The sequence below is a fragment of the Stegodyphus dumicola genome, chromosome 5 (genome assembly GCF_044657685.1).
Source record: "Stegodyphus dumicola isolate Sdum_Otavi_A_Nest chromosome 5, ASM4465768v1".
NCBI classification, from domain to species: Eukaryota; Metazoa; Arthropoda; class Arachnida; order Araneae; family Eresidae; genus Stegodyphus; species Stegodyphus dumicola.
In genome coordinates this window covers 132,244,725-132,271,222 of record NC_140772.1, presented here as the reverse complement: position 1 = coordinate 132,271,222, position 26,498 = coordinate 132,244,725, and positions in this window count along the sequence as shown.

Below are 26,498 nucleotides of genomic sequence, written 5' to 3'. Positions count from 1 at the left end.
AGAAGTCCTTTGCTGAGTTCTCCAGCCGAGTGAACGTGAATGCGATTAAGAGGGTAATGCTTGAGAACCTATTGTAATAATTTTGTGGAAACATTTATTTGGAAGAACGTTTATAAAAGTATAAAGAAACATTACAATGAGAGAGAAAATATAAATTATTATCAGGTTTTAGTCAAATTATCTGTATATGAAACGTCGAAATGGTAATATGAGGAGTATTTTATTCATTTGTGCAAGCATTTTATTTACTTGCATACCAAAGAGTTCTGACGAAAAGTCTGCATAGATTTATTACCTAATTATTGGCATTTCTTGCAGACGCAAATAAGATCTAATCAGAAAATAATCAAACATCTGAATAAGTCAGTCATCAACACGCACATTTTAAATCAGATTTCTGAATTACTTTCCTATAAGCGTTTACAGTCCAAATAAAACTGAAGAAACATTTTAAGCAGAAAACAAAGCAGCAGAAGTATGAGAAGTATATATTACTATAAAGCCAACCCTCTGTCAGTTAAAGACAAAGTAGTTTGATTAAATAAACAAGGTGAACAGAGACACAGTTGTAGCCGTTTGTAATTTTAAAGTACATAAAGCGCAGGAGTATATGAGAAAACTAGTGAGTAGCACATTGGTTACAATTTTTATTATAAACAATCTGAAACTGTGAATATAATTTCAAGCATCGGTGGCATCATCGAATGGAGACATGCTTCAGTGTCAGATGTATTTCATTAAAAGATATGAAATATTTTTAAACGTTTAAGAACACAGTTTCTGAAGTACTTGACAGCTCACCCTGTATAAGTTTCATTCCTTTCTTTTCCGGTAAAGAGTTATCACAGATTTTCTTAAAATGTTATCAGAGATAAATACTGGTATTGATCAATCATAACGACAATAACATACATTGTTATGGAAAGAGAGAAAGTACTTGTGAGGTTTTCTGTAAGACCGAGTCTCAGTTTTAATATTTTAATATTAATCTCTACAAGTTTGACCTAACTGACACTACTGAAATAGTTACGAAAAATTGATTCCCACTGTTCAAAAATTGATCTGCATTTTTTTTTTCTTAAATTTTATTTTTTTAAACAACATCTTAAATTTTATTTTTTTAAACATGTAATCAATGTGCGCACCGCTTTGATGCTGGAAAAACACTAAAATTTGAATCATCGTTGCACAAGTTAAAAAAAAAACAATATTTGATTGTGAAAATAAAATATTCTAACGACTATAATGACTAACGTTTTTAGCGTTATAGTGGTTAGGGAAATCTGAGTGCGATACCGGAGGGCTCGGGTTCGAATCCCGGAGAAGGCATGGATGTAAAATTGTCTGTCCTTTCACAGGAGGCAATGGTGGCCCACCTACTAGGCGCCTCCATGATAAAGAGACTACCGATCTGGCCTTAGGACAGGACGATGCCGACATAGGCAAGTGCCAACCATTAGAAAAAAAAAATTGATTGTAATCTTATTGAAAAATTCCTAATTTTAAGACGCAAATTTTTAGACACCTTTCTCATGTTCGTTTTTAATGGTAATCAAACTAATATGAAAGTGGACTCAAAAGTCATTTTTAAATGAACTACATAATCTTATACGTCTCTGTACATTTGCATAAATCCATACTGGGCCAGGTATTATTTTGTCGAAGGATCATCGAAGAAAACAATCATCGACGAAAAAAAGAAAGCGGTTCCAAAACTTCGCAGTTTAAAAATATCGTCGTGGAAAATATATTCCTATAAAATAGAGTAAATAAAATAATCTCATGACGATTATTCTGCAGATATATCTTTTCTACTTTTAAAAGGTGCTGGTGCGTATTCGAGTAATGAATTCTAGGTGCGAGTAAGAATGAGGAATATTTTTACCTCTATATTTCATATATTTCCTTTCATTAATAATTTTTTGCTAAAAATCCAAGAAGGAACTCTTGCATTGAAAAGTTGAAAGGAAGTAGAAAATTAATGATACGTATGGGAGTGCTATGCAGTTTTTTATTTTAAGAGAATTTTAAATTTATGTACTTAACTATTAAACGTTATTATTTAATTAAGTCCTTTCATAAAGTTGTATTGGCAGTTCTTCATGAACAATATATTTTTAAAAAATTAAAAAAGGGAAAAGGAGCATTTACATCAGATTAAATATATTTAAAAGGTTTACGCATGTCTGAAATTTCTAATATTATATTCTTTGAATAAAATTAAGACTTCTTTTGTTCTTTTTCCTTCAGCTTCTTGAAAGTAATCCTTTTGTATAAGTATCCTTTGCATGTTGCGATTCGTTAGTTGTGATGACACAAGTCAGGGTGAACTACGTAATATTTCAGTACCGTATTTATATTTATTGGATTATTGGAAGAGCACGTTCGGGCTCATTTCCTAAGGGGAGGGAAACGTTTGGGGAGGACTTTCTCAGGAAAAGTTTCGTACGCACATTACACATCAGAAAAACCACAAAATTCTCAAGCAGCGTGTTCTTGTGCTGGGTCTAGCTACCAGCGTTCAACGACTTTACCTCTGGACCACTGCAGCCAGATAGAGTTATTAACGGAATAGATTATTAACGGAAATGCATTCATTTTCACACTATTTTTTTGAGAAAGATCAAATTTAAATTTAGATCTAGATCTAGAAAATGTAAACGCAGAATTTTACAAAAAGAAAATATAGGTACAATAAATCCTCTTGTCGATTACCATCCTAAGATGACCGATGTTTCTGAGAAAATAAGTAAATATAGGTATTTCACAATGTCTCCCTAAGATGACCGCAACAACGGAAGACTAAAGAGATATGGAATCGTCAACGATCGCTTTGAAACGAATATTTTATATTTAACTTTACATTTATATATTTTTATAAATGATTCTAAAATATGGTTAAGCTTTTGTGTCTTAGTGTGCCACTACATGGAACACCCAAATTGAATCGCTTCGAAAGCCTCTAAATTCAACCGTAAATAGATAAAAATGCTTTTATAATATACTTTGAACTTTTCTTTTTAAACCGTAGATAGCAGCATATCACAAGGAGACACATAACTTTAATTTATTATGTGTTATTAAAATCCATTTTTTTTCAAGTAATTTTCTCTATTTTTTTAATGATATAAAAATTTTATTTGGAGAAAAAATAGGCATAATTTTGCTGGCTGTACTCCAAATTATTTTTTTAATCTTTCATACAAAAATCATACGCAGAATCATTGAATAAAACCAGGTGTTCCATTAGCGGGAACACTGCGCCTTTAGCAATCTCATGCTCTTACTAATCAGAACATCTGTGCTCTTAGGAGAGAACATCCGTTGTTTTCGTTTCCTGTTTCCGTTGATTTCTTTGAGGGAGGGAATGAATTCAAACAAAGCAGCATTGAGGGGCGAGGTGGTTTTTGTGTTATGAAAGCATTAATATTGGCATCTCGAAATTTTTGGGGGTAGTTTTTAGGCGGGAATTTCATTAGTAGCTTGACTCATCTTTACTTAGACCTACGCGAATTTTTTGCTGTCTTTTTAGTCTCATTCCCGTTTATTTTCAATAATTGTGTAGATATTTTTCGTGTATCTATATATTATAAGCTTATTTTTCTTTTTTGTTAATATTAATCATAGTTAATTATTTTAATCTTAGTTGGTTTGTGCTTCCATCAAAAAGGTGTGACTTGCTTTGAACAATTTCACGAAGCTAAGAAATAGGAAAATTTATAAACATTTTTGTATATAGGACTTGTGTATATAGATACGTATCTCATTTATCCGTATATACTCAAGAATATTGTGTATATCCAGGAAACCATGTATACAGCCATAATACAGAGTTTTTTCATTCTTATGCAAACGCTTCTACTCATTTTCGTGCTTCACTGCAATGCTCGCTTAGGCGCACTTTTATAAGCTCTGGCGGCGCAGTGTTCCACCTCATGGAACACCCACAGAATTAAAACGGTAAGTGAAATTTTTGCAACATTTTACCTGTATACTTCTTTAGGACTAAATAGACTGAATACAACGTTTCTTGCTGAAATTCCGACTTTAACGTACAGTGCGCCGCAAAGGATTAAATGTTTTAGTTCTATGTTACGCAAATTGTATTTCTCTCTTTGTACGGAGGAGAGGAGAGGCGCAGACACAAATTTGTTAGGATCGTAAAGCTCGGGTTTAGAGCTTTTAAGTTGCTGTGAGTTTCAACTAAGCAGAGGTTCTCCTGAGTTTACTTGGTGAGGCGCTACTGAAGTCGAAGATTTCAAAGTGTTCTTCGCCGTTCCTCAGCTAACTTAATGTTTGAAAGCCAATAAAGTAGTTTCGGTCAACATTATGACTCTGAGGTTTCTTGGGTTCTACACTGATGGAACATCAAGTGAATTTACAGTCCACTACTTTTGAACGACGGGACATACAGTTTTCAGACACAATTTATTCGAAAATTTTTTAGTTATTGCTTGAACTTTTAGAACGAAATTCTCAGCGAACCACTTTTTTTTTACGACCACTTCTTAAAAGTGTAGCTGTGGAATTCTGGTACTAATTCTCATCTTTTTAAGATTTCCCATTTAGGTAATATTTTATTACTGCCTTTTACAATATAAAGGAAGTATTATAATTACGAAAATTTTCAAGTATCACATTTCAGTGGAAATATCCATTTTGTCCATATCTGAATCCATTTGGATGATTTTTGTGCGACATCTCATACGGACAGAATAAAGACTTCTTCCTTTTCATAGTATATTTTATAATGCATTCGAAAGGGATTTTTTCGTGTTCTCTGTATGTATGTAGATATAATATATGTGTGTATGTATCTCGCATAACTCAAAAACGATTAGCCGAAGAATATTGAAATTTTCTAAAGAGTATGCTTGCTTCTCTCTTTTATATTGCAGGTTAGCTGTACCAACCGTATATGTATATGCTCACGTATATGTACACCAACATCCTTTATCCGGCTTAAAAGTCCCTACACGACCTTTATTTTTGCAATCGTTGCTTGTAGTAATATACTTCCAGTTATCGAAATGTTTTTAAATGACGAAAATGTTCATGTTCTGGCGATGTCAAATTTTTAAAAAAATTCTTTTTTGACAAATATATAAATCCAAATTTTAATACAGTCTCGAGGTTCGTATACTTACATTTGGGAAAGTTTGATACTTGTTATCTATATAGTATATAAAGAAGAAAGTTTGTGTGTTTGTCCTCTCATAACTCGGTCACTACTATAGCTATCACCACCAAACTTTCTACAATTCTTTTAGTCCCGGAATAGGTCGACGTCACTTTTCTCAAAAAAAAAAAAAAAAAAAAAAAAAAAAAAATTAGCTAAAATCAGAGCTATAAATTAAAAACTCGGAAAAGGATAATTTTCTTTCTCATTTTCCGAGTGTCAACAGCGTCGCAAGCTGGAGACGAAAATCGGCTTTATTCCGAAAGTTGTTACCATTGCTCTCTTTCAAATCCTAGAGTTTGTTAAAATACGAAAATAGATAAAAGATGAAATAAAAATAGCTTTCCCAAACATTAAATACGTTATTCCCGATTCCGAAAATTCGAGGGAAGCCATTTCGACTATTCTCATCTTTACCACTTTCATGAGCCAAAATACTAATTAAAAATTCTGAAAGTTCTAATTTTCGCACTCATTTTTCCTAGTGGTAACAGTCTCGGGCGTTGGAGATAGAATTGTTTTATTTCGAGAAGTGTTGCTACTGCTCGCTTGCAAATCGTACATTTTGTTAATAAAAAAATTTGTAAATTTTACATAACCTATATATATAAAGAAGAATGTCTGTTTGTTTGTTTGTTTGCGTTATTGTTTTCTGATCAATTATGATAAATGTTTTGCGACATTAAATCGACTAAAGTTGAATATAGGTGAAATATTGGATGGAACTTGAGCTGTTATGACCATTTGATTAAAAAGACGAAACTCACTAAAAGCTGAGTGGCATTGCTTCTGATACAATGAGAGAGAATTATATTTTTCTATCGAAATTTTTTATGTGGGGTTGCATATCGCACCAGACTGAAAAATGTATAACTATGAATCGTATCTTTTACATCGTTAGAGAAGGATTACAACAGTATCGTTCTCTCTGTTGTTAGACACATTGCTTTCAATCTAACTTAATTGACATCGGGTACTTCCGCTAATAAAGAAATAAAATTAGAAAAAATTCATAAACGCACGACCAAAATTGTGCAGTATACGTAATTTCAAAATCAGCAACTTTTTTTAGGAATCGGGTATTCAAGTTTGAAAGAGCAATTCGAAGAAATAAATTTAAATGATCAGCAGCAAAAAGTGTGTATAATTTAATGGGCCTTATAAGGAAATTCACATAACTTATAAGGAACAACATATAAGGCCTTACAAGGCCTTATGTGTTGTTCGCCTGAGATTTTTGATTTTAGTAAGCACATAATTTTTCGATTTTTTTCATTCGAAAAAATATGCGTCTGTTTCTCGTACTTTTCTAATATACAGTGAATTATTTCATAAGGGCATTACGTGGAAGTTTCTAATAATTAGTTTATATATGGTATATAGACATTGTCAAACATTCGTTTCCACCAGATGTAAACCACCTGTTTCTCGACCTGGCCCAAACAACTTTTTACATATTGTTAACTGCAAACAATCATTCGAGTTACTGCATAGTTAAATGGAATGTATTCTGAGAGCTGAAAAATGTCATCTAAGCAATTTGCAATTTGATTCATTACTAGTAAATCTGAAATCAGTTTCGTTATTTTAACAAGAAAGGGCATTTTTATGCATAGTGCTGGAAATAGATTAAAGATTTAATAAAAATTAAATTTTAGGTTCGAGTTCCATTTGACGAATATCAAAATGTTTACCTTGAAATATTAATAAAAGTATCTTGAAAATAGGAATGTAATTTTTAATTATTTTAAAACTATTTACTCTAAAGCAAAATGCCGTTACATTAAATATCAGAGGCACAAGTAGAAGATATAGAACTGGATATAGATGGCTAGAAGTAAGAAACAAACAGAAAAGAAAGAGAGAGATCAGAGTAAAATTATTCATGCTAAATTCAAATGGAAAGAATCTGAAAATGCTATATTTCAATAGCTAAGATTTAGTTAACTCTAACAGGGGGAGAAGTACCTCATATGGGCATAGTATACATCATAAGTGAAGTGGTGAAAGCATACGGTATCGTGTTTTTACTATTTGAACACTTTCGAAGATCTGAATGATGAGTTTATATATGTCAAATACTCTATTAATTACTTATCTCTATCTATCTCTAATTTTACACGTACTGTCCACCAATGAATGCTCGATGTATAGGTCACAGCCACTATCCCACCAAAAGAGAAAACTTTCATTTATGAAACTTCCTAGTACGTCTGCCAGGGAAACGAAAACATTCTTTACATCTAACATTATACTGCACATTTTTATGAAACATTAACATTTTGATTCGACCGTTTTGTTTTATTTTGTTTTGAGTTTTGTTCAAGCAAACGTTTCGGAAATCATTCCTACTTGTAAATACCTGTTTGTTTCTTGTATGTTTGGAGCACCATTGTTCATGCGGTTAGGATTGCAGAATACTGAGAGATTTATGGAGCTGATCATCCCAATTGTAATTTCCATTATTTATATACAAAAACAATTTAGGAGCATGAAAAACACCAATATGGATAGTTTAATAAAACGAAACTTCAGCTCGTAAGTGCTGATAAAAAACAATGTACAATAACTAAATGTTACTGTACGATGTTTATTATAGTTTAAATAAACAATATTCTGCTTTTGCTCAAACACAGCGTTAAAAATACTAAGTGGTTGACACGAAGCCACATAAATTTCATTTGACTAATTATTAATATATTATTATATCAAAATATCAGTTAACAGTGGTAAATCTAGGTATTAAAAAACCGTAACATGAATTTTTGAAAATTTTAATATTTCTCCTTTGGCCACGTTTGAATTATCCATTTGAAATTAGGCATCAAGAAGGTGGCAAGGGGCCTTCATTTTCAAGGAATGATTTCTACCAGCAGTAATTTTACAATAATATTGTAAGATTAGACATAATAAATTTGACAGCATGAATGCATTATATGAAAAAAGCACGGAATTTGCATTATTTTGCTGTAGAATGTTATACTATATTCTCGATTATCCGTGTGTGGAATACCCGTCTTGCAATTTGGAACTAGGTACCGTTGAAGCAATTTTAAGCGACCAGCGAATATATTTTTCATTTAGTCAATTTGTCGAAATTTTAATCTTTTTAATTGCAGTTTTACATTATTTTGATTACCATTAAAAACGAACGTGAGTAACTCATCTGAAAATCTATAAGCTGTGAAAGAAATCATATTGAATGATCTGAGCATACAGAGGAGACTAATTATATGCCTTTGGCTTTACAATCCTTGTTAGGATATTTCATTTTCAGAGTTGTGTTTTTGTGTTTATTGCAGCTTGTATGATGATGAGTGAAATTGCTTGGAACTCCGTGCATTAAATAAGTGCAAACATTTATTACAGACCTTTTTAATTAAAAAATTAAACTTTACAAAAAATAATGTTACAGAATACATATATGTCTTTTAAATTCCGAATCAATTTTTCGTACCTAGTTGAGTCACATAAATTATGACAAACTTTGAGAAATTAGTTTAAAAGAATTAAATATGAAAAAAAAAAAGAATTTAACAAAACAATTATAACTTGGCTGTGCGAGAAATCTCACAAATACTACGTTTATGTTTCTGAGCAAATGCATAATATTCCCTCCATTTCTATCCATAAATTTTATCATTTATCTCTCATACCCTTTTTTATGAAAATCTGTGATAACACTTTAAAACATTTAAACAAATAAATGAAACTTATACAGATTGGACTATATGTACTTTAACGTACAAAGAACGTTAGAGAATAGTGTTATCAAGGGTTATTTAAACCAAACTGCTGCGCGTTTTTAAGGCCGAGCGGTAGCTTTCGAATTAACACGTTGAGTTCGGCGCCGAATTTCTGTCCTTTCCGTTCAGCCGGCAGCGAGCTAAGCCTTAAAGCTAAGCCGTATTTTTGTTTAGAATGTTTCAATACATTTCATTAAAGCTAAATTTGATCACATTTCATTGAGACTATATTTATTTTTTAACTTATACTGTCGGTTCCGTGGAACGACGCCAGGCAAACGAAAATTCCAGTGCCGGTCCCCAGGGACCGACGCCGGCCACACGGAAAGTTCACTGTCGGTCCCTAGAGACCGGCGCCGCGCTCAACGTGTTAAGAAAGTTTCGGGCCGGTAAGTAAATATGTATTTAATTCAAATATATGAATTGATATGTAATCTCTATATATGATTGATTGTATTTGAGTTCCATTTCGTATACTCAAAACTTAAACACAAAGAACTAGAGGCAGCAGATACATAAATCAGTTTATTGAACACAATTTAACAGAATCGTTACAGGTGATGAGATGTGGGTAGCTCACTTCACCACAGAAAACAGCAACTCACGATTGATTGGCGTCACAGGGATCCACGCGCCGGACGATCATCAGTCTATGCTCGGAAATTGAAGTCTATGGTATTCTGGGATAGTAAAGGCATTCTGCTCATTGACGTATTGGCGAGTGGTGCTCCGGTGAAAGCTGATCTTTATTGCGCTTTTCTATAGAACATCTGAAGAGCCATTCAGAACAAATGGTTTGGGATGCTCAGTGCTGGTGTTGTGGTGTCCTACGACAACATCTGACGCATACGGGGAATTCCATAAAATATATGTTGGAGACGTTTCGCTGGGAGATGTCTGACCATCCATTCTATGGCTCCGATCTTGCTGTTAAGTACTTCCACGTGTTATTGCACCTGAAGACGTTCTTGTCTGGGCACACTTTCCTACAGGTGAAATGTTGCAGACAAATGTGACGGGCTGCCTTTCTTCCCAGGCGACAGACTTCTATGACACTCTAATGGAAATAGGTAACCGACGCTATGACAACTGGTATAGTTGCGATGTTTCTTATGCTGAGAAGTAGCAGAAATATAGCTGTATCTTTTGCAATAGGTTTTTCCAGGTAATAAGACTTTGTTTTTTATGGTTTACGGCAAAGTAATTTTTCGGACGACCCTCTTATTGTTTAAATAATCATTATCAAATGAATATACCTTCATCTAAATCAATATCTAACTCATTGAAATCATCATCTATATAAATTTCCTTCTAAATCCAATCAACTTCATTTGCTAATCTAAGACATCTAACTAAGCATAACTACCCAAAACACATCTTCATGTTAAACCATCATATATATATTATCATCATCATCGTCATTGAAAATATCGCCAAATTAAGATAAATCATCATAGCTCAAATCAACTAAATAAAAGCAGTATCATCTAAATCACCACCATCAACAATATGATTCTCATTTCATCATCGTCTTCATCACCTCAACCGTCTAAATCACCATCAAAATTGTTATCTGAATAACCAAGAAAGAAATTATAAAATTATCACCAGATAATTCAAAACCATCATTTAAATAATCATCATCATCGAAATCATACCTTCAGTTTAAACCGTCGTATGTGTCATCATCACCATTATCATCGTCGAGATAGATAAATCATAATCCTCCAGATCATCTAAATAGAAAGCAATATCAACCAAATCATCATCTTCTTCATCCTCATTTAATCATCGTCTTCATTGCCTAACTCCTCTAAATTATTATATAAATCACTCTCACATCATGTATAAAATCGTCATCAGTCAAAACTATGTCACCATCAAATTCATCTAAATATTTATTATTACTTAATACACATCGTCATTTTAACCATCATGTATATCGCGTCACCATGATCATCGTCAGAATAAGATAAACCATCATCACCCAAATCACATCAGTCATTCTAAACCATCCTATGTATCATCTTCATCATTATCATTGAAGTCGTCGTCAAAATAAAAGAAATTCACCTAGATACAAAGCCCGATCACCTAATGTTTTATTAACATCCTACTCAATTATTCATACTCTTCATCACTAAACCATATACTCACGATCACCTAAATAAAAAATCATCAGCAGTTAATCTAAATTGTCGTCCTCAAAATTCCAGTTAAATTATTTAAATCATCGTCGTTTAAATCATGACTTTTTAGTGTTTCGCTAGTGTGCCGTCAAATAGAGCCAGTTTCATTCAGGTACAGACAGAAGGATATCACCGGAAGTTCACTATCTTTGGTACAGGTGTAGTAACCAACCGCCCTCAGGAGATGCCAGAGGCTTGGGGACGTAGCCGAAACCTATGACATCTTAGATAACGTGACACTCGGAAGTGACGTAAGAGTTTGAATAGCGTAATGTTTCAAAATGTTTGGTTTTTGTGACAAAGAAAATATTTTTTAAAGTTTCATTTATTCCGGAAACGACGAATTGTTTTCTTCTTTTTTAGGCAACGGCCTCTTGAACCCCTCGAAATCTTGTTTGTAATGACAGTAAAACTTTCCCTTTTATCATTAAATCTGTATTTGTTTTTAATTGAGCATCTCATTATTTACTGTTTGTTCATTTCGCATAATTTTAATATAATAATAATAAGCCAAATGCAAAATGTTAATCGTTAAAGAGAAATGCGACCAGAGATATAAAATTAAAAATTAAAAGACAAAGAATTAAATTTATATATCAAGTTTTACCAGAATAGAAAAAAAAGAGAAAGGACTTTAAAGAATAGAATAGTTGAAGGGGTGTTGAAAGCCAAAACATTTCATAAAATGAGGATTTCTGATATTTGCATTTTCAAATTCTCTACAATTTTAGCTTTCTTAAAAGACCGTTCTTTAATCTCTATGAAAATTAGGACTGTACAAAATCTAGCTTTAATTTGTCATTGAATGCTTTAAAAATTGAGAATTTTTACATAAAAACGCGTTTTTCCCCCGAACGCGATTTTTTATACTCGATGTAGTACCTGTTCTCAGGAACTAGTGCTCACAGGTATCTGAAATTTTTATACCTTATTTACTACGTTTCCAAATATTTGCCGAAATGAGCTTTTGATTATAATCAGTGCTAAATTTTACTATGCGTAACAAAATATACTGTAAAATACTCTAAAATTTAAAATGATAAAAAAGCAGCTCGTTTCAGGATATTCAGCTAGGTATTGTGATGTTCCTTCCCTTAGCGAAAGACGTTTCCAGAACACTTTATCCGCGAGGGGTGAAAGACGGTTAAAGGAAAGGACGTAGTTACGCCGGAAAACAGAGTGGAGGCAAGCTGGTGGGAAGAACACGAGACTTGTGACTTTTGCGGTTGGACCGGCAGTCATGCCGTGTGCAAAGAGATAACTTAAGCTAAATGTAGAGTAGTGGTATTTGTTTTATTCTGTATTGTTTAATAAATTAGTGGATAAAATTTCAAAGCTGATGGAGATTATTTTCCTATTATGGCGAGTGGATGAGAAATGACCGAACCCGCCTCGGAGATGAAACGGCGCGTGGTGCAAATCGGCGCAGTCGATAGGATAAGATTGTGAAAAAGGAAATCACTAAACAGTGAAAATAATAAATAAATATGGTTGTAAAAAGTTACTGAAAGTTATAAAATGAAATTCGGTGATAGTTCACGAATGGATCTACGATGAGAGAAGATTTTTATGACGAAAGAAAATGGCGCGTTTAGGGCCAAGTGTGAGAATAAATTCATCCGATTTGTGAAAGCGTGATGTGCTAAAAAGTTAACAGCCAGTGAGTGGTAAAATGGGATCATCAGTGTTCATCATCCTAGTGAAATCGTGAAAAGTTAAATCAGGGGTAATGTGAATTACCGTGTTGTAATCATGTCAAGTTACGTGCCACTGCAGTGTGCTCATGATTAAGGTTAACAGCGTCAAGTTGTGCTCTTCGTTCGATATTTTCACTATCGGGATCAAAGGTAAGTCCTTCTTAATTTATATATTAACCATATTAACTTAGAAAATTAAAATTGTTTTTATGTCTGTTAATAACATGATTCGAATGTCAGGCGTTAAAGCCAGTAGACACCGAGAAAGTATATTTTATATGGAAATGAGAAATTAAGGTTCTTATTTTTATCAAGATATAGGAGATTCTTAGAGATTCTTAGAGCAAGGGGAAACGATTATTGAAACATTTGAAAATAATGAAAGGAGTTATGTTTGACCCACCATCGAAAGCTGAGAAATGTCTGTTCTTTTTACATCATGCTGAAGTGATTCTTAATCTCTATAACATTTCTGAAGAAGGGAAAATTATTTTGCAGAGTTTAAAAACAAAAGTTAAAAGTTTGATCGCGACTCTCGATGAAATGGATTGAAATAACAATATTATGATTAAAGACACCGTATTAAATGAATTCGAGATTCCTCGGAAAAACCGATCGAGGCAGGCTGGTGGCGTGAATACGAGACTTGGTACTTTAGCGATTGGACCGGCAGCCATGCCGTGTGGAAAGAGATTACTTAAAACATGTTTTGCGCGCCTTATATTATGTATATAGTTGAGATTACTTAAAACATGTTGTGCACGCCTTATATTATGTATATAATTAAATGTATACTATACTAGTGATATTTGTTTTATTGTATATTGTGTACCGTTATGTGTAATGAATTAGAGGATAAAATTTCAAAGATAGAGATTATTTTCCTACTATGGCGAGCGCATAGACGAACCTGCCTCGTGGTTGAAAGAGCGCGAGGTGATAGATGTACTTTAATTACCTAAAAACCTTCAAGCCTGTAAGAAAAGCAGATTTTCACAAAAGGTAATCAAAAAATGGCCAGTTTAACATTGTTGCTATAGGGTTTCCAACACTTCTTAATAGAAAGGAGTAAAATATTTTTAAAAAATGGCATTTATGGAAATACGAGAAAGAAATATATTTAGCTTATAAGAGTATATAATATTTCTGTAAAATAAATAAAGTGAGCATTTAAAAGCAATTTTTTAAAATAAAAAACCAAAAGGAAATATTTATAGTTTTTAAAATCAGTATTACTTTTGTAAAATGAAAGAACTTAAAATCTTTTTAAAGTAAAAATAGCGAAAAGAAAAATTTAAATTAAAGTTTAACGTTATTAAACTAAATATTGAAGAGAAAAACACTTTTGACACGAGAAAGGGAAAATAAAAGAATTTTAAAGTCAAAATTACATTTGCACAAGTTGCAAATTTGATAGAGATTCGCGTTCCTTTAAGCCTCGGGCGCCTCCCTATGACGGTCGGTTACTATTAAGCTTGTTATTGTAAACTGGCTATTCAAATTACAGTCGGTATGCGCAAAGGGGGCCTGAATCTTCATCCTGAAAAATAAACAAAATTATTGTTACACGTCACATAAAAATATCAGTTAAAATGATAATTCAATTCTGAGTCACAAGCATGAGAATATTTGAGAAGGTTATATGGCATACGCAAATAACCAAAATGAAAGGTACTCGAAACGCATGTGTGTGCACTGTCTGCAAACGTTCAGACCGGATCTTGGTCGTTTGTGGTAGGCATTGACTTGCAAGTACAAATGTGGTTTGAAAATCGTAAATGTTTGCGCTTTGGTACTTTTAAATTTAAAGTCATTTGTTTTGTAAAAATTACGAAGCCTAGCTCTTCATATGTTTCTCCGACACTCATAATTTTATGAGGAAAAGGTTTGCACTCGTTATGAAATAATTTTGAACATAAGTATCTCCGTCTGATTTCGATTGACATCAGTCAATTGTTTTGTGATTTATTTCTTATAACCAAAAGGAAAGTTTCCGAAATGAAGTCTAGGTATTGGAGGAAAGAATAATTAGTAAAATGTAGAAAATTGATACTTTTATTTTCAGCTTTTTTGAAATGAACTCATTATGCAGCGTGGCAAAAAAATTAAAAAGACTTCTCTCAAAATTTAATTTTCAACGTTCTATTTTGGAAATGAAAATACCAATTAACAATAGACAGAACTCGTCCTTGACTTTGTAAATTATTCTAGAAATCCTTGACTTCCTATAGCTGGTAAAAACCTGAAATCTCTTACTAAATTTGTCATGGAATATGCCAGTAAATTTCAAACATAAAAATGTGCGCCATTTGTTTTTACATAAAATTTCTCATATAAATAATTCTTGGATTAGACTTTTTTTGAAAAGTATCTTGACCCAAAACGTTTAAACTGTTTTCTTAAAACATTCGTTTGCTATTGAAAATTTTATAAATATAACTAGACTGAGTTTTGAATAAATGAAATTACAACGCATAAGCACATTCTTGGAACATTTTGTATAAGAAAACATAATCGCATACAAATCAAGTTCTTATATCGCTTAATTACAATGCATCAGATCTTTAGTAAATAAAGAAAGCAATAAAATACACATGGTGGTTTGGCAATACCAAAAACATCATATCCCGCAACAGCTCTTCTTGATTATTTCATACCTTAGAAAACACGAGCAAATATGTCAATTGCGGAAACATTGCAGTTTCGCAAGCGATAAGGTGGTGCGCAGGAGAATTGATTATCGGGGAAAATATTTCTGCAAGGTAGGAGGTGATTTGTATTCATTCTGGATGTGGAAGAGAATGTTATTCTAGGACTTCGAGAAATAAGGAACATAATTTGGATAAGAGTGCACTTTCGACCAAAGTGAATTTGCGGAATTAGGAGTCATGTTTCTTCTTTCTGTAGTCATTTGAAGCCGTGGTTCTGATGTCAACATCAAAGACTTAACGATATCACATTTGATTTTAGTGAAGTGTAGTTCATCCAGTGCTTTCTTCAGCAGTAGTTATGGCTTTCGCCGAACGAAACAAACACAATGCAAGTTTCAAATGTTAAGTCATTCAGTTTGCGAAAGAAAATGGAAATCATGCAGTTTGGTTTTCGTGAATGCTTCGTACACGAGTGGAAGAGGCATGAAATTTTACAATGATTATTGCGCCAAAGAATAAATGTGTATTGCATAAAGAAGTAATGAAATAGCTTACCGTCGGCGAAAGTGTTGGAAACTGCATTGTAGAAAATCCCCATCATCACTAGAATGGATTAATTGTAACAAGAAACAGCGTACGTTTCTTTGCCTTAAAAATAGAAAAATGGAGTGCAAATGAAAGGGAAAACTCTAAAGCAAACTTAGGTTGTGTATTCGATTTACTTCACGGAATAATTCAGTTCTCCGAGAAAGAGAGATAAAATTTTTTCAAAGGCTTCGAAAATATAGAGATAAAACTTTGATGAGTTTTTAAAAATATGTAAAAATTTATTTACTATCACGTGTTGCAAATATGGATGTCATTCCTGTAGTTTTGATATAGTAGGAGATAAAGAAACAATGATATGAAAGAAAAATAACGGTTAACATAAAATCAATAGGCCAACGAGAAATCTCACCTCACCGTACTGATCTCCTGCTTAGCCGACCGTACGAAATTAAAAGCTCATCGATATCTTGAAAAGAAAGACTTTGCTGAAGTGCAGTTTCCCGAAAGTGTTTTCATCCGTATTCACGAGAAATGATCGGCGGAGAAAAATGTTGTGAAACTGTGGATAAGAAATATTTGGCAAAAGCTTCCTTTTGCCTCAGATAATCAAGAAAGTCTAATACTTTGGGACATGCTCAGCCTCCATCTAACGGATAACACAAATATGTTGTTGAAAGAGTGTTATACAGATATGACAGTTTATCCAGGCGGATTATTGCCATTAGTTCAGATATTAGACATATATGTCAATAAATCATCGATAGAATATTTTAAACGTTAGTGGAATACTCGAACAAAAGTGAAGGTGAAAAAAACAATTACAAATGGAGACCAAATACGTCATGCCAGTCCATAAATAGTGTGTCAGTAGATAATAAAATCACGGAATAAAATTAAACCCGTTTAATTTATGTGGTATATCTGACGGTCTAGATGCAACGAAAGATGATTATTTATGTGTGGATCAGAGTAAAAGTAACGGCAAAACTGAAAGAGAATTCGATGATGTGCTTGAAGTTATAGCTTGAGACGTATATGAGGAACTTGGATCTGTCTATGCAAGTATGGATCAGAGGTGAAGGTGAAAATGAAACAGAATCCGATAACGAAAATTTTTAAGTACATAAACTATGTTATTTCTCTTAAATAAAAAGCATTTAATTACACACAGAAATCTAATTTTCGTATGCTCACTTTTTCCATATTTCTAAACATAACATTTTTATAGCTGGCGTACAGCGCGTACCCATAAATTTCTATCTTGCATTTTCTTTTAAAAGTGCGCCTTATACGCCTGAATATACTATAACAAACATAGCTGAAACTTAAGTGATAGAGATATTTACATGCTTGCTGAAGCATTATATTCTGTTTTTTTTCCCTTCTATTAGTGTATAAATGTTTTCAAAATTTCGATGTTACGTTTTTCAATCTTTGTGTTTAGAAAAGGGATAAAGAATTCAAACTTTTATCTCCGAAAACAAAATTCTAAATCAGATTTATAATGAAGAAGTGAAATTCTCTATAGCTTTACTTTCCGGACTAATTAAAATTAAAAAAAAGAAGAGAGGAAAAAAATAACTGATTTGGGTAAGCAGAATATTTAGCCATTCAGAATCTATTGATGGGAATGTATATAACTCTAATGAATAGTACAGAAATAAGATAAAGCTACGTTTCAGTTTGTAGGCCTTACATTTCAAAATGGTTTTAATACAGCTTAAAGCGCATAGCCAAAGATTATGCTCTCAACCGCTTTTTCAGTAATAACGTCAAAGAATAATTCTTACAGTTACAATGTTTTCAAATAATCCATTCCTTCAAAAGTAATCTATTGTACTTGCAAAAGTAATCTATTGTACTTCAAAAGTAATCTATTGTATTGTATAATGTGTTTTCGAGGGCAGAAAATGAAACAGAACGGCGAGATCCATCAGAGTACGATCCTCTAATGCTTTAACAAATCTTTCGCAGTCTTAAGTAATAGAGAAATGTGGTAGAGCTTCATCTTACACTATATTCTTGTATTCATATTATTTGTATTATGTGACTATGTGTCTCTATTCGATGTGTGGGAAAAAAACGTCTCCAACAGGTTTATATATACGATACCATTCAGATAAACGCAAAGGAAACCAACATTTCCATCTAATAATATTCATTTTATTTTAATTATACCATTTTCTAGTTAGATAACCAATTTGTGAGCAAGAATTTGCATCGTAACAGTGAATCATATTGCTGCCAAATTCCAAATATAAAAAACTAAAGCTCACGAATCACAAACCGAGAGTTTCTGTGAGATTTGTGAGGTGCGAAGGAATCTCTATTTTGAAAGAAATCGAAATTGATATAAATTCGTCTTATAACATATTATTCAGTTTATTTATCTAATTATATTTTGATTCTGATGTAATGTATACACACATTTGTAAAGTTATTTCTTTCGCTCATTTCAATTTGTAATCTTGAATTTTTACACTGAAAAAATCCTGAGTAGAGACGGAAACTGTGGTATGTCAAACTGAATTTAAACAAGGTGAAAGCAAATGAAAAGCTAATGTACATACTACAATAGCTTTTAATTTGTTTAGAATTACAATCTTAGTAATGAAAATCATGCTGATTAACACATAATTAAAAGTGGATAAACATTCCTTTTTGAACGTTTCTTTGAACCTTGATATAAAGTTCTATGAATATCTGCAGTTGGATAAGACAGCTCAGGGTCAAACAAATTTTAAAATGAAATATGTATAAATTAATTTCATGAGTTCAATTATGAAAGATATGCCGTGCAATATTTATTTGCACAATTTAAAGCCAGTAGCACAACATAAATTTATTGTTGAAAAATATTGTCATGTGTAAAGTTATGTGTTAAAAAAGTCAATAAACTGTGACTTTCCAGGTAAAACCGGAAGACCTCGCAGCCATGAAAGGCACTGAAAACATAGATCTGAACTACGAAAGAGTGTACTTAGTTGCTGCTAAAATAATACTGGTATCTTAAAGTTAGCATGATTAATTACTAGCTAATAATATATCAGTAGTTACACTTACCGAGCAAAATATTATCAAATGCCGTCCATATACTAACAATACCATAAAGTTCTTGATAATAAAAATGTTGTTGATAATAAATTTTGGTAAAATGAAGCAGGTATATGATTTATTTGTTCTATTTTTCTTTTCCGGGTCTTGCTTCGTTTGGTCATTAAATCAATCGTTCTACAGTCGGTATCCAGTTCTGGCTCTTTTCGCAGTTCAACCGGTTTCCTTTTCGAGTTTGACAGTTCTTTTCCAATTCCAGCTTGTCTTTCAGATTTGGAATCTTTTCCGTTTTTTGCTTCTTTTCCAGGTATTGCGTCTTTTCAGACTCCTCTATATTTTCCATTTCTGGCATCTTTACCGGCTCTTGCTTCTTTTTCAGTTTTTGCATTTTTTCCAGTTCCTTCTTCATTTTCAGGTCTCTCTTTTTTGGTTTTTGCAATTTTTCCCTCAACTTTTGCCTTTCCAGTTCATTTTTGTGTGCTTGTTTTAGCATCTCTTCAATATGTTTCTCCATTTTCAGTTCTTCTTTCTTTTCTAGTTTTTGTATTCCTTCCCGTATTTTCTTCTTTTTCAGTTCTTCTTTCTTTTCTAGTTTTTGAATCCATTCCAGTAATTGCTTCTTTTTCAGTTCTTTCTTCTTTTCTAGTTTCTGTTGCTTTTCCAGTTTTTGTTTGTTTTTCAGTTCTTCCTTCTTTTCCAGTTTTTGCTTCTTTTTCTGCTCTTGTTTCATTTTCAGTTCTTGCTTCTTTTCCAATTTTTGCTTCTTTTTCAGTTCTTGCTTCTGTTCTGATTCTTGTATCTTTTCCTGTTCTTGCTTCTTTTCTAGTTTTTGTATCTTTTCCAGCTTTTGTTTCTTTTTCAGTTCTTGCTTCTTTTCTAGTTTTTGTGTCAATTCCAGTTTTCTCTTGTTTTTGAGTTCTTGCTTCTTTTCCAGTTTCTCCTTCTTTTCCTGTTCTTCCTTTTTATTCAGTTTTTGATTCTTTTCCAGTTTTTGCATCTTTTCCGGTTCTCGCTTCTTTTCCAGTTCTTGCTCCTTTTCATGATCACAAGGAGGATTTTCCAATCTACAAAAAAATCGGTATATCTTTATTTCAGTAGTAAAATAGTGAAGGTAATGCAATGACGATTACGTTTAACATGTACAATACTTCCATATTTAGATACTATATAACACTTTTGGCTCAGTTTCATAGGGAAAAATCTCCCCGTAGATTATTGCCTGGCAGAATTGTTTTCTACAAAGGGTGAATTTGTTGTTTTCGTTGTTCTGACCTAAAGCCAAGCAGATAAGTTAAAGTATTTTGCGTTATTTGTATGCAATAAGCGGCCTCCATGAATCTCACGTAGAGCGTAATAATTTGCAAAGTTTCAGTGCCTTACTTTTCCTTACTTAATTTTTACATAAGTTGCAATAATAATAACAGAAATAATAAACAGGCGGCTTAAAAACAGAGGGAAACAATGACGAAAATTGCAAAATAGGAGGAAAAAAGGAAACTGAAATGAAAAGGGAAACAACTACAAACAAAGGATGGAAAAAGCATTTTAGAAGATATACACGTAACGTTCTTTCTGAATCAGCAAAACCTGTATTTTAACGAGTCTCTTTGCATCGTTGGCTGCACAGATTTCAAATTTTCTCTCGTTATTCCAAATTCGGATCATATTGCTGGTCTTTTTCGTCGTCCAGCAGAGCCGCACTAGGATTTTTGCCACCATTTGTTTTCAATTGAAACTTTTATTCTCATTCTTCAGTTGCATTCTTAAAGTTTATTTATTTATACAGGAAGAAAGAAAGAAATCAATCAAATCAAAGTAAATTAGGAAAAGATATACCTGTTTTCAACTATATTTATTGTTCCCTGTAATTTCTTTTGCCTGTTGCATTAAATTTATTGAAGGAAAATTTACAAAATCTTTCAAAATGTATTTCCTAAATCCTTATGCGAATTTAGCCCTTCTGATCATTTCGGCCACACTTTAATGGCTTTTACAATTTGATGTTTGAATATCGACAGCTGCCTATACTGAAATATGTTCTCCATTGTCCTCGAAAAAAGAAAAATTAAAGTTCCAGGAAATTTTGCAATGAAGGACACATATATCTTATTTGAAGGGCAAGAGGAAAAGAAAAATATATTTTCGGATGGGAATATGTAGCATTTTAAACACCGTGTTTGTAAATGTCATCATATAGTAGCAACACTTGAGTCATAAGTAATTATACACATATATGAGAGAGACGACGATGACGAAAAATTAAATGGCAAAACATGGCCGAAAACACTTTCCTGGCCGGTGCAAACAACACAAAACACAAGAAAGATCGGACACCAGGTTATGCTTAGCACAAGATAAATTAAAAAGTAGGAACAAAATTAGACACTTATGGACCTCAAAAAAGGTGTTCGAAATTACGACCTGCACCCTGTTACAGGTATCCCATCTCTCGCACATCCAACATGAGATGTTCTGGAATATACTGTGCATCCCCAGGACTTTCCGAGCACCTGCCACAATATGTGCCACAAGTTCCTGTTGGACTTCTAACTGGGGTTTCGTGCACTTATGTGTTGAAGTACCCCGAGACGAACTGATAATGCAAGTTAGGTCTCGTGATCTTGCTGAAGAATGCACTGGACTATCCCTACCAAACCCATGTTTAGGATACGTTCCGAAGGAACTTTCGAATACTTTCTTTGATGGCGATCCCCTGCTTTTGTTCTTATTTCTTGGTTTCCGCTGCGCTAAGGAAAATAAACAAATATCTTTACAATGTTCGTACCCTATTTTTCTTGTGTTGTCTCTCGTCACTATGGGCCAGGAAAGCGTTTCCGACAATGCATTGCAATAAACGATTATATATATATATATATATAAAAACAATATATATATATATATATATATATAAAAACAATATATATATATATATATAATCTTATAAACATATGTTACCGTGAAAGACCGAAATTGGAGAATATCGACTTTCACCGGAGAATATCAACATTCACCAAATACGTCGGTGAAAGATCAAATATTGCATTACATTCTTCTACATTCGGACCCTCACCGGTGTATGTCGATAATCACCGGTGTATGTCGATCTGGTGTAGATTGAAAAGAGCGGAGTATATGTACACACTGTTATTGCAAAAGGAAGTGTTGTAAAAGCAAGGGCCTCTTGTGCAATTGAAAGTGTTATATATTATATACATATATATATATATATATATATATATATATATATATATATATAATCGTATAAACATATGTTACTGTGAAAGACCGAAATTGGAGAATGTCGACATTCGGTAGATTGAAAACAGAAGAGTATATGTACACACTGTTATTGCAAAAGGAAGTGTTCCACAAATAAATGCAATTGTAAATGCAAGGGCCTCTTCCGCAATAGAAAGTGTTATATATATATATATATTTATATATATATATATATGTATATAATCATATAAAAATATGTTACCTTGAAAGACCGAAATTAAAGAATGTCGACTTTCACCGGAGAATGTTAACATTCACCAAATACGTCGGTGAAAGATCGAATATTGCATTAGATTCTTCTACATTCGGACCCTCACCGGTGTATGTCGAGAATCACAGATATGCTCTGGTGTAGATTGAAAAGAGAGGAGTATATGTACACACTGTTATTGCAAAAGGAAGTGTTCCACAAATAAATGCAGTTGTAAAAGCAAGGCCCTCTTGTGCAATTGAAAGTGTCATAACAGTTTAAGTTGTTACAATAAATAAGATTTGAATCACGTAATTTAGTAAACATAGCTTGAGTAAGCTCCCTGTTCCGAGTCAGGATAGTTCATGTTTCCAAAGCAAGTAAAGAGGAATACAAGTCCTGATAGTGGCGCCCGACGAAGAAGAATAACCATGGCCGAGTTTCAAGAAGAACCTGTGGTGCCTGCAGAAGCGGCTCAGAATCCAGAAATGCCAGCTGCCGCCGTGGAAGGATTTGGGTACATCGTAGAGACCATGCGTGCATCGATGAAACCAGAAGCAACATTTAATGGAAACTCACCGGTAACCAGTTTTTTGGAAAAATTGGATGACCACTTCATGCTGTATCCAGTCCGTTAGTTCCATAAAGTCACCTTAGCTACCAGCGCTTTGAGGGGCCAAGCGCTTAATTGGTTCAAATGTATAGGCAGAAGCTTCTTGCGTCAAGCGGGAAGTCCCACCTATACTTACGAAGATTTTAAGACTGCCTTAGTAAAAGCCTTCCCTGTCGTAAGAGATAGTGCAAGTTTAGAAACGGAACTCTTCAGCATATACCAGCAACGAATCGAAAATCTTTCCACCTTTATTTTACGGAAGCAAATCGAATCAGAGGGCAAGGAAACCTGAGTATCCAAAAACAAAAGGCAAACGTCGACAGTTCAATAGTAAGCCAGAAAAAAAGTCTGAAGGCCAGCGGAAAAACAAGGAAGGCATGGAAAGGAAGAAAGAAAATTTAAACTAAAACGGATTTCTGCTGACGGGAGGGTGCGGAAATCCGAAGGCCAAGAAAAGCCCTCTTTCTTCAAGTTAAATACAGTTATTGTGAAAAATTTGACTCTTCCAAAGATTGAAGTTAGAGTTTTATAAAAGATTTTGCAGCTATTGTTGAACCATTGTTAAATTAAAAAGGAAAAAGGCAAGATTCTCGTGGACGGCCGAAGCCAATAGCGCTTTCGAAAAATTAAAGCAAGCATTAACGCAAGCCCCTGTTTTGAAATTTCCTGAAAACGATGAGAATTTAGAAATTTCAGTGGATGCTTCGGATTATGCGCTAGGAGCGGTACTTTCGCAAAATCAGCAGCCCGTTGCACTTTTTAGTAGAACTTTAAATCAAACACAAAGAAATTATTCCGCGACTGAGAGAGAGGCACTTGCACTTCTGTTAGCAGTGCAAAAGTTCCGAGTCTATATTGGAAAGGATCCAATAACAGTGTATTCTGATCATGCGGCGGGAACTAGATTGTACTCAGGGAAAAACTTATCCCCAAGGCTAATAAGATGGGCACTAAAGTTACAAGAGTATAATCTGGTAATTAAGCACACGCCCCGGAAACGAAAATATCGTAGCACATGCCCTATCCAGAATAAAAATAGATGAAGAAGGTAATACTGTAAAGGTGGCAATGCTCACAGCATGTAAGTTACATTCCCGAGAAACTGTGATAACCGAACTGAGTAAGGATCCTGAATTTAAAAATATTTATGATTATTTAAAGGATCCTGAAAATTTTAGAAACCAAGATATTGTGGCGATAAGAAATAGGGCGGCCTATTACGAACTAATAGATGGTCTATTATTTTATACAAAAACTACGAATTCTAAAAACGAATTTCGACCTGTTATCCTAGCTAGTCTTAGATTAAATATACTGCAGGATTTACACGACTCCCCTTTAGCTTCTCATGCTGTTATTCGAAAAACCTTCCAACGCGTACGCGAAGCAGTTTATTTTCCTGAGCTGCAAAAGTTAACAAGGGCGTATGTCCAGTCCTGCCCAACATGTCAAGCAGTTAATTATATTAATTTCCGCCCGGCCGGGTTTCTAAATAGTATTAAATCGGAATTTCCAAATGAAATAATTGGCATCGATTTATTGGGCCCTTTCCCAAAAAGTCAGTTAAATAAATGTCGCTATCTCCTTGTTATGGTTGATCATTTTAGTAAGTGGATCGAAATTGTTCCCTTAAAACGAGCCTCCGCGAAATTAGTTACTGATTCTCTTTTAAATAAATATATTTTAAAATACGGGGCGCCCCTAAAAGTAATATCGGATAATGGTCCTCAATTTGTAAGTAATATATTTGAAGACATGTGCCAAAAACTGGGCATACGTCATTTAAAAATGGTCCCGTATCGGCCGCAATCAAATATAGCGGAACGGGTCAATAGAAATATAATGAAAATTGTCCGTAGTTATGTTAAAAATTTTCATAAAAGCTGGGATAACTATGTCAATGAATTAGGTTTCGCCCTTAGGACCGCAAAACATGATACGACGGGCAAAACTCCTGCTGAGTTATTTTTAGGCAGAAAGATTATAACGCCGTTAGATAAATTATTTTATGTTCAACAAAGAGCCCCAGAATTTAAAATGGGCAATATAGAAAAATAAATTAAAGAAGCAAAAAAGAACACTGAAGTAGCACAGAGAAAACAGAAGCTTTATTATGATATGAAACGACGGGATAGTAACTTATAAAGTAGGAGATGAAGTGTTAAAAATTAAGCATTAACTTTCTTCAGCACCAGAAGATAAAACTGCCAAATTTTATCCACGATTTGAAGGACCATATGTCATAGAAAAAGTAACTCAGGCTTAGTGGTGTTAAAAGCCAGGAATGGTGAAATCTGCACCGCAAACGTAGACCAGATAAAACCATTTTAGAATCGTAATAAAATGCCAATATTTCAAGATCTTTTGCAGGATCCGGCACGGCAGGCACAAGCTCCAGAGGTGGAACAACGACAATCCGAAGGACAAACCATTAGTAGACAGGAGCAATTGAAAAGAAAGTTCCCCCGTTGGAAAACTGAAGGTAATAAGAAAAAGAAGTCGTTCCACCGACCAGACAAGAGAGGGAACGACCACCCCCAGAATGAAGAAGGGAGAAGTACGACTAATGCAAAGAAAGCCAGGAGAAATGACAGCAACTATAACACGGCTCCAAAACAGAAGATCTACCCATCGGATAGGAGTCTACGCAGCAAATGTCGACGAACTGATGAAGGAAGACCAGCTGCAGATGCAAAGACGCAAGAAAAATTTGAACAGCCAGCAACCAGATCCAGGCAACAACGAGAGACAGTTGTCCCGGTTCCGCCAAGACCAGCTGCCATCAAACGGCCGAGACCACATGCAGATGCTAAAAAAAGGTCTTCAAGGGTGACCGAACTGGAAGAAAAAGAAAGCTCATGGAGGAAGGAACCGAAGGGCGAACCCGCACAACAAGGAAGATCAACCAGACCGTAGTCTTCGCTACCTTCCAGGACTGGGCAGAAAAAAGGATGTCTGAATATCACAAAGATAAGTAAAACTTTATGTTACTTTGAAACCATAAGTTAATTTTTCAATCTTACTGCAAGTGGCAGAATTCAAGAATTTTTACCTCATGTGAGTCCTACCTTTGTCGCCAAAAAGGGGAGAAAGGAGTTGTTACCTATTTTGGTATTGTTTTTCAATTAATCGCGAGTAAAACTAAAATTAATGTATAATAGGAATGTGTAAAAACTTGAATATTGAAAAAGCATTGATAATCTTTGAGAAAGGTACCTTAAGAAAATTGTAAAAATTATTGTATAAAATTTTATTTACAAGATTCTGGCAAGAAAGAAGTTTTAATCTGAAAGACTTTTGAAATGTAGAATTTCAATGCAGAAGAATTGGCACTTGCTTGGAAAAGAATAG